The 17,433-nt window shown below is 41.9% G+C and overlaps 1 protein-coding gene across 1 annotated transcript in view; it reads right to left on the bottom strand.

Moving 5' to 3' along the window:
* LOC129697235 (zeta-sarcoglycan) overlaps positions 1 to 17,433 on the bottom strand; it is an 877,180-nt gene that overhangs the window by 777,710 nt on the left and 82,037 nt on the right. The gene's annotated exons all lie outside the window — the stretch shown is intronic.

The following is a 17,433-nucleotide window of genomic DNA, read 5'->3' as shown; positions in this document are numbered from 1 at the left end:
ACTTGTTGGTATTGTCATAAAGCTCGCAAACAACAAGAGAAATATGGAGGTTTGGCACAATTTTCAACTTCACACGCAGAGCAAATATCTGACAGAAACATCTTGAAAAGCATGAGCAATTCAACCCAGTAAATCCTTAGTAAGATACCTGAACAGAACAATATGGTTCAATGTTAGCTCCATTTGTATCTTAACAATTGGCACGACACAGAACCTTTCTAACAGTTAAGCATGAAATCATTACCATTTCCAGTAGGGGCGCTGCATTGGTGGCAGCCTCTGCCTACAGCCTGTTCGTCTTTTCAACCTTTTTTTTACATTTTCAGTTAGTTTAATGTCTGTTTTGGGGGGAAATTTTAACTTTTCTATGTGGGGGAGGGGGGCAGGGTAAGGGGGAAACTGTTTCCCAGTCGCTTCCTGGCGGGGACGCAACTATTTCTCCCAAGTCGCATCCTCGCCCCCCACCTCGCAGCCTACCAGCTGGATCGGAGCGGCCTTTCCTGCCGGAGACCGGGAATTGGAACAGAGCTACAACAGCGGCGGTGCGGTGCTGGATTCACCATGGAGCGGGCAATGCCTACCTGAATTTTGAAGCTCTGGAGTGTTGGGCCGCTGCTCCCACATCGTGGAGCTGCGGTTTGAGAGAGCTTTCAACGCGGACGGCGCAGACCGTGCAGACAGAGTCCTGGGGCTCCTTGCAGACGGCTTGCAGACTTTGGGAGCCGCGGACTCCGGTAGGAGGTGGCCGACTCTGTTGTCCAGGCCGCTGAGGACGTCCACTAGCCCTGACGTTGGACTTGCATCAACCGGCGAGCGGGCCTGAACATCAGGCCGCCCGTAGTGGTGACTGCGGAGGGCTTGGGGAGGCCCCGACCACGGGTGAACATTGGGGAACATTGGAGGAAGAGACTGACTTTGGTGCCTTCCCTCACAGTGGGAAACTTTGACTCTGCTGTGTGGGGATGTTTTTATGTTGAATTCTATTGTGTGTTGAGTTCTTTAATTTTATTGTATGACTGTATGGTTATCTCATTTCACTGTGCCATCTGGCACATGTGACAAATAAATGTATCTTGTATCTTGTATCTTAATTAAGCCACATATTTGTGATTATAATTCCAAGATCAGTGAAATTAAAACATAATATTGTACAAACTAACATCCCAATAGAGTATATGACCACTAGCTATACTTATTCGAGTAAAACATGAAGACCAGGGATGGAGAAAAACAAAGGTTAGGGAACTTGTTACAGTTAATGGAGATGTCTTGAGGACACACTGTATTAAGGGGCTGTCCCACTTGGGTGTCATTTGCGTGTCACACTGGTGGCGCGCAAAGATTTTGTGAATCCCAAAATCCTGGGGCACCGCGAGTCACTGCCTACGCCACCACACCATGCACCATGCACGAATAATGCACCATGCACGAATAATGCACACCATGCACGCATCACGTGCGCGTCACGACACTGCGCCGTGATGCGTAAATGATGTCGCGTAAATGACGCCCAAGTGGGACAGGCCCTTTACATTCAAGAAGGTATTGGATATCCTGGGGGTTATGGAGGTAGATAAATCTCCTGGACTTGATAATTTGTGTATCTGAATGCTGTGAGAAGCTAGAGAAGAAATTGCAAGAGTCATAGCTGAGATAAACAAATCATCATTAAATATGGTTGAGATGTTGAACGACTGGAGAGTGGTTAATATTGTGCCCCTATTTAATAAGGGCAGCAAGGAAAAGCCTGGGAACTTTGAATCAGTAAGTCTAATATCTGTGGTATGCATTCTTGGGATAAGATATATATTTAAAGTTTAAAATAAAGTGCAGCATATTTATACTTGCACTGCCTGTAATGATACTTTGGGTGAGACATCACAATATGTAATTCATTACTACTTCGGTTGCTGAATTCTATGGAGTTCTCCCTATCCTTTAAACTGAGCCATGCAGAGAAGGAATATTTCTACAGCTGACTACCTCTTACTAACATCAGTTCTGATCTACTTTGGTTATGACATGTGGAATCTCACACACCACAAAAGTGCAATAAACACATGACTTGAAATTAATATAAAAATCATCCCATTATCCATGCTGATGATATATTTGGTCTGTGAATTAGCTACTGAGAAGAGCCTGCATTTAAGTATTGTCTCGTGTGCCTTCAAAATGTTTCATTGTGTTTCATTGTTCATGATTTACTTCATTATTGATTCATTGTTGATTCATGAACTAATACTTGTCTCAGATTATTTATTTGCATTTATACACCCAAAGTCCATTTATTTTCCCCATGAGAGAATGCAATGTGAAAGAGCACTTACTTACCACACAGATTTTTTTTAAATATAAATCAAAGTGAGAAAGCAACATATTCCTTAGAGTCAGGGCTCAATTGTAACTAGACTTTCTAATGAGACACAACCATTAGCAATAGCAAGCTTGAAGAAAACAGATTCAAAATTGTGTGCATTAACAAGAGCAGGATATCCATTCAAAAACAGTTCCAAAGGGAGGCATTTTCAAATTGTCTCAATTCCAAAAAAAATCAAAATATTCGCAACATCATTTCTCATCTTTCAGTACATATCACACACATGTGTAGTAAATGGGCGTTCTTCATATATTCATTCTTAAACACAATATGATATTGGCCTGGAAGTTATTGGCAAAATGGCATGGATTCGCCTTCCCCCCTGTTCACTGGACTTGCATTTTCCTGCAGCAACTTTGGGCAACAATTTTCCAGAATAAATCTGGAATCAATGCGGTGATCAAACGGTCAATAATTCAGTGTGGAAATCACTTCCAAACACCTCTCAGGAATTTCAGGATTCCTCTGATCACACATAATTGTGCTAGTCCTAACAATATTTTCTTGAGGAAATGTCAATAATTCTACGTGGAACTGCTGACATTTCTCTGAAAAATGTTGGCAATATTTCTGAATGTCATTCTGATGAAATATACATTTCAATGCCTTTCTGCTTTGTCGTGCAAGACTGATATACTGGCAAAGTGGCCAACATCTTCATTTTTTACTGTTCTAGATAATTTTCTACATTAAGCTGTTCCGATTTTGGGAAACGAGGTAAGGGGAGGAAGGGGGCATAAAGAGGGAGTTGTCGGAAATTCAATTGTCCAGCACAAACTTAGTGACAATTGCATGTATTTTGTCAGGTGGCCGACTTGTAATTGAATAACAACATATTATTGTTTCTTAAATTATAGCTAAACCTTGATTTACTGTGTAACTGTACCCTGATACGGAGTCCAGTAAAGACAGAAAAAACATATTTATTTGGTTCTCCATATCTAAAACTCCTATTCTTAATTTGGATCTTCTGTTACAAGGGAGTTACAAAATACTTAAATTACAGCACGTAAAAAAAACAACAACAAAATAACAGCCACTGCTGATGACTTGACCAACTAGAATTCTTTTGTCACCGTCAATTTCAAACAATGGCCAAAAACAAAATTCCACAACTACGCAAAGCGCTGAGTTCATTATCAATTATTAATTATATTAAACATGAAAAATTCCAAGAAGAAAATCTGTATTCTATTCATTATTTTTCCTCAGCTACTTACCTTAATTCAAATCCCTTGGACTATTACCAATCTCTCATATCCATCAAATGGCCCATATGAGTTGCTGTCATCAGCAGATTTCATAACTCTCGCAAATTTCCAGCAGCTATTCATGGTGAACCAGGCAATATGTTACTCATAAATGCAGCAAAATCAAACTGTGTTATGCATATAGTAAAGGGACCAAATGCCACTGTTCACATATACTGCATGGATAACAAATACAATTTTAATTTCTGAAGATAATAAATGGTAAGGAAAGTATGTGGTGTAACATAGAACAGTAATATTGTAGCTCATGACCTTCTGATAATTAAATTATAATTTAAAATTCTGTAGCTGAAAATTGGTAAATGAATAATTCTGCAGTACATTGTAATGATCAAGATGTAAATATTTTAACGTTGAATTAAATCTTTAAAACAAATTCCACTGTTAACACGGAAGTTGCCAGCTCTAATCATCTAGGATGATCGATTAACTTATTTTATTCAAATAATAGGTTTATGAGTGAACATGATGCAGGTGTGATTAAAGTTACAATGGCATTGTTCATTTGAAACCAGTGAAGAAACAGAAACAAGAGGGTAGTAGTGAGCAGCATCGTTTCAACACTGAGGGGACATAAATTGTGGTATTCATCAGAAATCCGCTTTGGGACCAATACTCTTTATAGAATCACAGAGTCATTGAGTGATACAGTGTGGAAACAGACCCTTCGGCCCAACTTGCCCACACCGGCCAACAATGTCCCAGCTACACTAGTCTCACTTGCTTTTGCTTGGTCCTTGTCCCTCCAAACCTGTCCTGTCCATGTACAGTACTTGTCTAACTGTTTCGTAAACAATGGGATAGTCCCAGCCTCAACTACCTCCTCTGGCAGCTTGTTCCACACACCCACCACCATTTGGGTGAAAAAGTTACCCCTCGGATTCCTATTAAATCTTTTCCCCTTCACCTTGAGCCTATGTACTCTGGTCCTCGATTCCCCTAATCTGGGCATGAGCATCTACCCGGTATATTCCTCTCATAAATTTATACACCTCTATAAGATCCCTCCCTCATCTTCCTGCGCTCCATGGAATAGAGATCCAGCCTACTCAACCTCTCCCTGTAGCTCACACACTCAATCCCTGGCAACATCCTAGTAAATCTTTTTTGAACCCTTTCAAGTCTTTCTTATAACATAGTGCTCAGTACTGAACACAATATTCTAAATGCACTCATCAACGTCTAAGACAACTGCAACATGACCTCCCAACTTCTATACCCAATACTCTGATGAAGGCCAAAGTGCCAAAAGCCTTTTTGACCACCTTATCAACCTGTGACTCAACCTTCAAGGAACCATGCACCTGTACTCCTAGATCCCTCTGTTCTACAAGACTAACCAGAGGCTTACCATTTACAGAGTAGGTCCTGCTCTTGTTCGATGTCCCAAAATGTAACACCTCACACTGCTCAGTATTAAATTCCAACAACCATTCCTCAGCCCACCTGGCCAATCGATCCAGATTCTGCTGCAATCTTTCACAACCATCTTCACTATCTGCGAAACCATTCACTTTAGTATCATCGGCAAACTTGCTAATCTTGCCCTGTATGTTATCATCCAAATCATTGATGTAGATTACAAACAGTAAGGAGACCAGCATCGAACCCTGAGGCACACCACTACTCACAAGCATCCAGTCCGTAAAGCAACCTTCCACCATCACCCTCTGCTTCCTACCATGGAGCCAATTTGCTATCCATTCAGCTATCTCTCCTTCGATCCCATGCGATCTAACCTTCCAGAGCAGCCCACCACATGGAACTTTGTCGAATGCATTACTGAAATCCATGTACACAACAGCTACTGGTCCGCCCTCATCGACCTTTTTGGTCACGTCTGCAAAAAAATCAATCAGATTTGTGAGACACGACCTCCCACGTACAAAACCATGCTGACTATCGCTAATCAGCCCTTGCTCATCCAAATGCCTGTATAACCTATCCCACAGAATACTCTCTCGCAATTTTACAACTACAGATGTTAAGCACACCGGCCTATAGTTCCCAGCATTTTTCCTGCAGCCCTTCTTGAAAAGAGGCACAACATTTGGCACCCTCCAGTCTTCGACACCTCTCCTGTATTTTATGCCCCTGTCCCACTTAAGAAACCTGAACGGAAACCTCTGGAGACTTTGCGCCCCACCCAAGGTTTCCGTGTGCGATTCCCGGAGGTTGCAGGTGGTTGCCGGAGGTTGCAGGTGGTGGAAGCAGGTAGGGAGACTGACAAAAACCTCCGGGAACCTCCGGGAACCGCACGGAAGCCTTGGGTGGGGCACAAAGTCTCCAGAGGTTTCCGTTCAGGTTTCCTAAGTGGGACAGGGGCATAAGGATGACTCTTAAATTTCAACCAGAGCTCCCTAATATATGTTGACGTGGATCTGGATATAAAGGACATAATTTCAAAGTTTGTTTACTATTTTTCTTGGTTTCATTTGTCATCTACAATGAGAATAACAGAAACAGAATTCTGGAGCTTTTACTGTAGACCAGTGAAAATGGATACGTCTGAACAGAGAAGTGGAAATTGATGCATTTGTTTAGAAGAAAGAAAAGCAAGACTATAAACTAAACAATACAGTGTTAAATGGCTGCAAGAATGTTCATAAATCTTAAATTATGTAAGTAAAACTGAGGAAACAGGTGTAATGTGAATACAAGATCCTTGCCTTTATTAATTGATTAGTACGGGTGTCAGTGGTTATGGGGAGAAGGGAGGAGAATGGGGTTAGGAGGGAGAGATAGATCAGCCATGATTGAATGGCGGAGTAGACTTGATGGGCGCAATGACCTAATTCTGCTCCTATCACATGACCTTATGATTAACATGCAGAAAAAAGGAAGTGATGCTGAACTTATACACTGTAAGACAAGATTAATTCTTTACTGGAACACTGCATTCAATAACCGGCATTACACTTCGGGAAGAACACCATGGCAAACGAGAGTATGTAGAATAAATACAGTAGAATGGGACCAGGGATGAAGTACCCTGATCATGTGGAAAGACCAGAGAAGCTGTAGTTCTTCACCTCAGCTGGATTTGTTTGCGTGAGCAAAATAATGCTTTGCAAAACAGCTGAAGGATCAATAACCAGAGAAGTACTAAACAAAAAACACAACGTGCTGGAATAACTCAGCGAGTCAGTCCACATATCTGGAGAACATGGATAGGCGATGTTTTGGGTCGAGACTCAGAAGGGTCAAAATAGTCCTGACCCGAAATATCACCTATCCATGTTCTCCAAAGATGCTGTCCGACCTGCTGAGTCGCTTCACTGCATTGTGTTATTCTGTGTAAACCAGCACTAGCAGGTCCTGTTTCTACAAGGACTAACATATTTTCAAATGATCCGGAGGCACCAATGTGTGGCACGGTGGCGCAGCGGAGGAGTTGCTGCCTTACAACGAATGCCGCACTGGAGACCCGAGTTTGATCCCGACTACAAGTGCTGTCTGTACGGAGTTTGTACGTTCTCCCCGTGCATGCGTTTTCTCCGAGATCTACTGTTTTCTCCCACACTCCAAAGATGTACAGGTATAGAAACATAGAAACATAGAAAATAGGTGCAGGAGTAGGCGAGCCTGCACCGCCATTCAATATGATCATGGCTGATCATCCAACTCAATATCCTGTACCTGCCTTCTCTCCATACCCCCCTGATCCCTTTAGCCACAAGGGCAATATCTAACTCCCTGTTAAATATAGCCAATGAACTGGCCTAAACTACCTTCTGTGGCAGAGAGTTCCACAGATTCACCACTCTCTGTGTGTGAAAAAAAATGTTTTTCTCATCTCGATCCTAAAGGATTTCCCCCTTATCCTTAAACTGTGACCCCTTGTCCTGGACTTCCCCAACATCAGGAACAATCTCCCTGCATCTAGCCTGTCCAGCCCCTTAAGAATGTTGTAAGTTTCTATAAGATCCCCCCTCAATCTTCTAAATTCTAGCGAGTACAAACCGAGTCTATCCAGTCTTTCTTCATATGGAAGTCCTGACATCCCAGGAATCAGTCTGGTGAACCTTCTCTGTACTCCCTCTATGGCAAGAATGTATTTTCTCAGGTTTGGAGACCAAAACTGTACGCAATACTCCAGGCGTGGTTTCACCAAAACCCTGTACAACTGCAGTAAAACCTTCCTGCTCCTATCATCAAATTCTTTTGTTATGAATGCTAACATACCATTCACTTTCTTCACTGCCTGCTGCACCTGCATGCCTACTTTCAATGACTGGTGTACCATGACACCCAGGTCTCGTTACATCTCCCCTTTTCCCAATCGGCCACCATTCAGATAATAGTCTATTTTCCTGTTTTTGCCACCAAAGTGGATAACCTCACATTTATCCACAGGTTAGGTTGTGCAAGTGCAAAGACGTGCAAGTTAGTAGGTTAATTGGCTTCAATAAAATTGTAATGTAGGCTAATTGGCTTGACAAATGTAAAAATTGTCAATAGTGTGTGTAGGATATTGTTAATATGTGGGGATCACTGATCTGCGCGGACCCGGTGGGCCGAAAGGCCTGGTTCTGCGCTGTATCTCCAAACGAACACTGATCCATGAGGATCATTTTGCAAATGACATTGTGAGATACTGCGATCTGTAATGAAGTATGCAAGAGAGTGGCATTGGAATCTGCAGCAAACACCTTAAGTAATACAGGTTGCAGAGTTATGAGGAAAAGAAAAGTGCCAAAGATTTGTTCTCCTTTATCATCTTAGGCAGTTCCTCAGGACCAAGGCTAACTTGCTTCCACACCAGTGCCACGTTTTTGTATGATGAATGAAGTGAATTTGGAAACCACTCCATTGATTGGGCAGCAGATGACTAATGCTGCAGATGGTTGGGTAGTTGGTGAAGTGGTCTGCTCTTTCTCTGGACTCGGTTTTGCTGCAGATGCATGGCCTCAGGGTTCTCAATACCATCCTAAATTCTCTGTTTCCACTTTGTGTGCTCATGCATTTATCCTTGTAGTAAATTTTTGCAGTGAGAATTTTACACAGACAGTTTTCATGGTATTTTTCCATTTGCACAAGATACCTGATTCAGGTAATCTGGTTCTCAGAAATATATAATAGGTTAATTGGCTTCAATAAAATTGTAAATTGTCCCTAGAGTGTAGGACAGCGCTAGTGTACCGAGTGATTGGCGAGACGAAGGACCCATTTCCACGCTGTATCGCTGAAGTCTAAAGTCTTTCAGGTTAAGTTATTTTCCCATTGAGATGCACAGTAGGATGTGTCCAATGTTGGAGCAGAGTTTCTCCATTTCTTCATTTGAAGCTTCCAGTATCAGTGCAATTACATTGATGACAGTAGTTGTTAGTTCTGTGAAGTGTAAGCAGTGGCTTCTGCAGAATTAGCATATGCCTTATGAGCCTTTGGCTCTGAACAGCTCTGCTGATTAGATGGGACATGCACAATGGCATTGATCTATTAAGTATTATTCTATGATCTACAAACTCTGAATACAAATGCTTTGATATTAACATTGGAACTTATACCATTATGATGTTCATGAAACAGAAATACTTAAGTTCAGGAAAGACACAAAGTTCTGGAGTAACTCAGCGGGTCAGGCAGTATCCCTGGAGAAAATGGATAGGTGATATTTTGGCTTGGGAACCTCTTCAGACCTGAAACGACATCTATCTACATTCTCCAGGGATGCTGCCTGACTTACTGAGTTATTCCAGCATCTTCTGCAGTTCATTGTTTCGACAAACATAAACCTAGTTTGGAGTGCTCCATTGATATGTTTTATTTAATTTAATCTATTATTTTGTACCCACACGGGGAACTGCAAATGTTGGAATCTTGAGCAGTTCAGGCAACATCTTGGAGGAAATGGACAGACAACGTTTCAGATTAGGACCTTTCTTCAGACTCATAGTAGCAAGGGGTATAAAGCTGGATAAGAGGTGGAAACAGGACATAACCTGGCAAGTGATATGATCAAAGGATTGTAAGACATAACAGCAGAAGAAATGGATACAAGTGAGGAGGGAGGGGGGGGGGGGGGGGGGGGGGGGGGGGGGGGGGGGGGGAGATTGGCAGATAGCTGGCACAGTGACAAAGTGTAGAGGTGAAAAAGAGACAAAGGCCATCAGAGAACTTTACAAATGTACTCAGTAAAAAATCTGACTACTTCTTAGCATAACCTGTTAAAACCTGAGCAGCAATTATACAATATTTTTCACATATTGGAAAGCTTTCCAAATAACTGGCACAAGATATCAAAAATAAATAGAATATGAAGTCCTCTTTTTAGGTATCAATGAGCTAATGTAATTCATGGGCAATTAATTTTTCAATGTGGCAGAACTGTCATTGACAAAATGGCTGTTACGTCATGACCAATTCTTGTTCATGCAGGCACACATCATTATATATATATTTAATTAAAGTCAATGAGCAGCAAGATTTTAGTTATAAGCTGATAATTGTAGGGGGTGCTGCTCTGGCAGCAGCATGTCAGCAGCGCGTTAGTTTTTTCAACTTTTTTTTATTTTTCAGTATGTTTTTGATGTTCCTCGGTGTGTTTTGTGTGGGGGGTGGTGTTGGGGGGGTAAGGGGGAAACCGCTTTGGTCGCCTCCTCCATGGAGAGGCGACTTTTTCCAGGTCGCCTCCCCCGTGGCCTAACATCAAGGATCGGCGCGGCCTTTCCCGGAGACGCGCCCGGGACTTCAGCGGCGGGCGCAGCGTGGACTCTCGGCGTGGAGCAGGCGAGCCCTCGCTGGGGCTCGCCGGAGGGGAGCGCTCCGTTTCGCAAGCCCGCGGCAGCCGGCAGCCTGAAGCCGCGGTCTGCAGAGTTCCAGCTGGTGCGGCGTCTACAGCCCAGGATCCCTCGTGGGGGACCCGGGGGGAAGAAGAAGAAGCCACCACTGCCGGCCCGCGGCCAACTTCTACCGCGGGCCCGGCGTGAACTTAACATCACCCCTGGAGGGGAGCTTCGACCGCCAGCCCTGCAGTCTTCGGTGTTTCTGGCTGCGGCGGAGACTTTAAATCTCGACCGCCGGCCTGTGGCCTACACCAACTTAAAGCCGCGGTATCCGGTGAGGAAGAGCCGATCCTGAACTGACTCTGGACTTGTCCACGGGGGGGGGGGGGGGGGGGGGGGGGGGGGGGGGGGGGGGGGGGGGGGGGGGGGGGGGGGGGGGGGAATGGAGGAGGACTGACTAAACTTTGTGCCTTCCACCACAGTGATGAATGCTGTGGTGGATGTTTGTGTTACATTTTTATTGTGGTTGTGTGTTCTTTATTATTGTATCGCTGCTGACAACCCAAAATTCCTCCGACCATGGTTGTGTGGCAAATAAATTCTAAATTCTATCTATAAGTAAACCCAAGCTGATGTCCATATTGTTAGCTTGTCAGTGGGTCTGCAGAGAATTGCCAACTTGCTGCAATGAGGATTTTATTAGGATTAGCAATGCAGAGCCACTGTGTCTGCGTAGTCATTTAGGTGATTAGCCCTGTGCACATCTGACCTCTCATCCCATGCCTGGACTCATTTCATATCCAATTCCTCAGCTTTTGCACAAGCAACATCTGCCACAACTTCATTCACTTGAACGGAATCAACAATTTTCATTAAAGAAAGCATGATTTCAATGTGTTATTTTCTTTTCTTAAATTATTTCACTATACACATTTTAATTAATGAACTAATGTGTATAATATTTTGGAATATTTGATATCAATTTTTTCAACATTATTGGAAGGTTTTTCAATTATCAAGTCGTCAAGAGTGTTTTATTGTCATATGTCCCAGATAGAACAATGACATTTTTACTTGCTGCAGCACAACAGAATATGCAATCATAATAAATAATATAACAAAAACTCAGGGAAAAAAAGAACAGTGCAATAATAATAATAATAAGTCTATTGTAATTCATAGCTTATGAGGTTGTAGTGTTTAATAGCTTGATGGCTGTAGGGACGAAGCTGTTCCTGAACCTGGACGTTGCAGTTCTCCTGTACCTTTTTCCCGATGGCAGTGGTGAGATGAGTGTGTGGCCACGATGGTGTGGGTCTTTGGTGATGTTGGCTGCCATTTTGAGGCAGCAACTATGATAGATCCCTTCGATGGTGGGGAGGTAAGAGACAGTGATGGCCTGGTCAGCTTTTACAACTTTTTGCAGTCTTTTCCACTCCTGGACATTCAAGTTGCCGAACCAGGTCACAATGCAACCAGTCAGTATGCTCTCTACTGTGCATCTGTAGAAGTTCTAGAGAATCCTCTTTGAAAGTATTATTGTTTCAATATGTCTTTGATTGTACAATGAAAACAAAACCTCTGATAGCCCAAGCTGGCAGGAGGCTGACAAGGTGGTCTGTGCACCTGTGCACCAAAGACCCATTCATCACAAATGGTTCTTGCAAAACTCAAGCTGGTGGTGACTTTGAGACACTGGCGGGGTTCAGTGTAGTCAGGCTCATTCTAGCGTTGGAATAGATTTATCCAGTTAATAAGAGTTGGTTGGAAAAGGGTAGCTGTTGCATCCAAGTTCAGATTGTTTTATAGATATTCAATACCACAGGTGTAGAACCAGTACAAGCTGGGAGTTTGACACCTATATATTGGAATACAAATTGTCCCAACAGTAAAACTGTATCAATATGTCTTTCCAAATAATTAGTTTGGACATTTGTGCAGCCATTTTCCCTTATGGATTTCATCAGCAGCTGAGCTATAAAAGATTGGTATGAAAGATGACCAATATCTTCACTTGCTTCTCCTTTTAAAGTGCATCTTGTTGATGTCAAATAAATATTCACACAACTTTAAAGGGTGTTAACCATTTTCAACAGCGGAAATTTTGCATTTGAGCATAAATCAGAGGCCATTGCTTCTTTTCTCACCATTGACCAAGGTGATTAGACCATGACTATGACAACAATCAGCATAAAACAAATTACTACTACCTAACCGTCAGCTTTGATTTATGTGCTAAAAAATGTTTAAATATATAACATTCTGTTCAAAAGTAATTTGCTAATATAATGTTTATGCGATGCATCGATTGATAAATGCATGGTTCAATGCATAGGCTAAGATTGAGGAATGACCAAGTATACATCCATAATTTTCAATGTTTATGTTATATCTTGAGACAATATGTAGAACAGAAACAAGACCAAAATGCTCACGAGGAAGTTGCTGGTGCTGTTGGTGGAAGTATAGATTAGTTTGACAGGGAGATAGGAGCCTAAGGATAAATAGACAATAGACAATAGGTGAAGTAGGCCTTACGGCCCTTCAAGCCAGCACCGCCATTTAATGTGATCATGGCTGATCATCCACAATCAGTACCCCGTTTCTGCCTTCTCCCCATATCCCCTGACTCCGCTATCTTGAAGAGCCCTATCTAGCCCTATAAGGAAGAATCGATAAGATGAACACAGAAAGTGCAGGATCAGATGAGGGTGTATTCAGAAAGGAAAAAGCAATACACATCTAGGGTAGAGACAGAGCATAAGAGAGTACCAGCAAGTAGAGTATGAATCAGGAAACATAATGTTAAAATTAAAGGCCAAAAAGCTAAAACAAAATAGGGGAAATTACAGATTTGATTAGTGTAAGGATTTTATTAGGATTAGCAAAAATGGAAATGATGTAACTAGATTTGGTTTATAATGCAGTAAGTGAATGTGTGGAATATTGTAAAAAAAAAAAAAAAAAAAAAAAGATTGGAGAACCACAAGCATATTCAGCCATGGAAAAATATGCTTTGGCCACAATAACAGAAACTTGGCTCAAATAGGGTCAGAGTTGGACATTAAATATTCCTGGATATTAAGTGCTCAGGAAGGACAGTGAAGGAAAAGAGGAGGGTTAGCAGTGTTGCTGGAGAGGGTACATTGCAAATGACATGAACAGTTTGGCTGGAGCATAGGAACAGCAGAGAAAATAAAATGCTGGTTGTAGATCTGTTTCCACCTTATCTTTTCTCCCTTTTAATTTGAGCCTCAAATTCCATGGTCCAACATTATACAGTCATTATAAATGGAAGATTTGAATTATTCCAATGTGCATTGCAATGGTAATGGTGAAAAGGGCAGAGAGAGAGTGAAGAGTTTTTCAAAAATGTACCCATGAAAGGATTCTGCAGCACACTAATTATTGGACTTTGTTTCAGGATCTGGTTCATGGAAAAGAGACGGGTCATATGCCGCAAATTCCAGCAAAGAAATATTCAGAAGATAATGATCAAAACATCACAATATTTATATTAGCTTTAGAAAAAACTAGGGAGAATTATTATTTGAAGTAAGCCCATTACAACGAGACTAGAGTGGATCTCGTTGGAATTAAAAGTTGACAGACTAAATTGTGGCAGAACCCCAATGAGATGTATTTAAGGAAGAGATGATACAGCTATTGTTGAGGCTTATTCCCACAAAGAGCAAAGCAAGAAAAATCCAACCCAGAGCTCCCTGGAGGATGAAATGTATAGGAAGAGATGAAAGGTTGCTTATGACAAGTCTTGTGTTTTGAATATCAATGAGAAGCGGGCCAATTACAAATGTATAAGGGAGGAAGCAAAAACTAAAATACAAAAAGTAAAGACAGCATATAAAAAAGGATTAGGTGTTGATACAAATGGGAATATAGAAGTGTTTAATAGCCATACAAACTGTATAAGGGCTGTTCATAGAGAAGTGACATTAAAAACAAAATGGGAAATTGCATGCTATGGGCAGTTATGGTTATAAATAGTATTTAGTAATAATTAGTAGTAATAATTAGCATTTATAAAAATAATTCTGCATCTATGTTTAACAGAGATGGGTGATTCCAAAATAATGCAGAATAAAGTGATAGTTGAGAGTTGAGACATCAGCTCATAAAATGATAACATGAATGTATCAGAAAAGTTGGTTGAATGTAAAGTAACCACGACAAGAATGGATGCATGCTAGGATTTTGAAAGATGTACAGGAAAAATTATATTGGAAAAATGACCATTTCCTTGCAATGCAGTTTGTATTCAGGAATGGTGACAAAAGATTGCTGAGTAGCAGCTGTTACATCCTTTTCAAAAATGGACAAGAGGATAAAGACCAGCAAACACAGACCAATCAGTTTAATCCTATTGATCTGAAAGCTTTTCAAAACATTGATAAAGAATAGAACTCCAGTTACCTGGGGGAAAATAGATTAATTAAGGCAGGTCAGCATGACTTTGTCAAAGGAAAATCATGTTTACCCATTTTGATAGCATTTTTGATGTATTAATAAGAGTAATGGTGTTGAACATGGAATTTCAGATGCATTTAATAATACAGCAATAATTATCAGCAAAGATGAAATATGTGACATAAAATGGAGATTGATAGCACGGATACAAAGTTGATTAAGTAACAGGTGAAAGGGTCATGGTGAAGGGTTGTTTTTAGACTGGAAGCAGGTGAATAGTGGCATTCCCCAGTGATCAATGATAGGAATTGACCATTTCAATCTGTGTTAATGATCTAAACCGCCATGACATTTGCAGATGACACAAACGTTGATGGTGCTGTGAAATGCAAAGAGAACTGTGATGAATTGCAGCACATATTCTGTAAACTGGCTGATAGAGTGAGCAGATGTATGGCAGGCAAGGTTAAATTCAGATAAATGTGAGCTGATGCATTTTGAGTGGAATGATGACAATCGGTAACATCGAATAAATGGTATTGTTCACAGAGGGTTGCAGGACTTTTCAACTATATTATATTGGAATCCAAAAGGCACTCAGTATGAGTCGAGTCATACACATGTCAAGATACAACACATATTTATTAAAGTCCACTTGCAGCATTGGTCTGCAGGACATTACAGTAACTAGCAGCTACTCAGACTGAATTACATAAGCAAGATCTTGGTCATATAAATCACATATTAGGCGGAACAACTACTAACAAGCACTGGAAATAACTTCCTTGTAGAAACAAAATAAAGTATAGATACGTGGCTAAATGGTGGCTAAACAATACAGCAGCCGAAACGTTAATAACACATATGGGGAAGTATAAATGTTTATACAAAATCGCCGTATCTAATGTGTGGCCTGCTGACCTGTCAGGCACGTGTGGGGTACAATTCCGCATCTCCTCCTTTCACCAGTGAAGTGACTGGGAAGGGGACAGGGGATGTGACTGGGGTCGGCACCGGAGACCGCTGGGTAGAGGTGGTGAAGAAGGCGAGCTGGGCGCTGAACGCCGTGGAGTCTCTGGCAGTGGAGCAGCCGGCCCGGTAGTGGGAAGGTATACAAAACACGAGACCTTTGGCTACGGAGTCACAGGACACGGTACCTTCACTGGAAGGAGATGTTGACGGTTGTGTCTGTAAATAGCCCCGTCTGCGCTAACCAGGTAGGAGCGCGGTTCTTTGGCAGGGCGGTGGATGTGACCCAGACGGCCATAGCCCTTGTTGGTCTGGAGGCGAACAACCTGTCCACTGGAGAGAGGTTTAAGTGGCTTACTGGACGTTTTTGTGCATCGCACTTGAATTGGAGTTGTTTCTGCACCGCGGGCAGAGAACGGGCCTGTGGCTGCAGAAGCTGCTGGGGTACAGGCAGGGCAGCACGGGTTTGGAGAGACAGTGGGCTGGGAACCCACTGGCAATGTTCCAGAAATTGAGCACGTAGATGTGTCAGATTTAGCCTTCACTGGAAGGGATTCGACGAGTTGACGGTTGGAAGATGTAAATAGCCCCGTCTGCGCTAACAGCCAAATAGTAGGTAGGAGCATACGGTTCTTTGGCAGGGCGGTGGATGTGACCCAGACGGCCATAGCCCTTGTTGGACAGCGAACAACCTGTCCACTGGAGAGAGGTTTAAGTGGCTTACTGGACGTTTTTGTGCATCGGACTTGAATTGTAGTTGTTTCTGCACCGCGGGCAGAGAATGGGCCTGTGGCTGCAGAAGCTGCTGGGGTACAGGCAGGGCAGCACGGGTTTGGAGAGACATCAGTCGTTGGGCTGGAGAACCCAGTATGGGATCCCTGGCAATGTTCCAGAAATTGAGCAGGTCCAGGTAGATGTCAGATTTAGCAATGTAAGAATGCTCCATTAGTTCTTTTGCACTTTGTACGACCCATTCGACGAGTTCATAAGTATGATAAACTGGAAAGAGTGCAGGGAAGATTTATGCGGTTCATGCCAGGACTTGAGGACCTGAGCTATGGGGAGAGATTGAGCAGCCAAATAGTATGTCTGGCTTTCATATAATGCAATTTCAGGGCTTTTTCTGATCTCCGCGGTGCAGCTGTTTATTGGAATGAATTGGAATTGAAATATATTGATTTTATTGTGTCTGCATCAGTTTTATCATTGCATAATTGAGTTACTTTCAATAGTTCAGTAAGTCCTGGCCTAAAAATGCGAAAAGAATGGGAACATTTTTGTTGTAAATAACATTGCAGAAGAAAATAATTCATCCCTTCTGATTTCAGCTATTGGGGCTGGGATCTTCATATCCCCCTTCATATTGATAATTCCTTGCCGGTTCCAGTCAAACGGGACAAGGCATTTGAAGGGACTGAATGAGAAGCAGGCCAATTACAAATGTACAAGGGAGGAAGCAAAAACTAAAATACAAAAAGTAAAGACAGCATATAAATACGGATTAGGTGTTGATACAAATTGGAATATAGAAGTCTTTAATAGCTATACAAACTGTATAAGGGCTGTTCATAGAGAAGTGACATTAAAAACAAAATGGGAAATTGGATGCTATGGGCAGTTATGGTAATAAATAGTATTTAGTACTAATTAGTAGTAATAATTA

Source organism: Leucoraja erinacea, chromosome 1 (assembly GCF_028641065.1).
Source record: "Leucoraja erinacea ecotype New England chromosome 1, Leri_hhj_1, whole genome shotgun sequence".
NCBI lineage: Eukaryota > Metazoa > Chordata > Chondrichthyes > Rajiformes > Rajidae > Leucoraja > Leucoraja erinaceus.
Note: the sequence above shows the minus strand (reverse complement) of the source record. Positions and strands in the feature narration are given on the sequence as shown.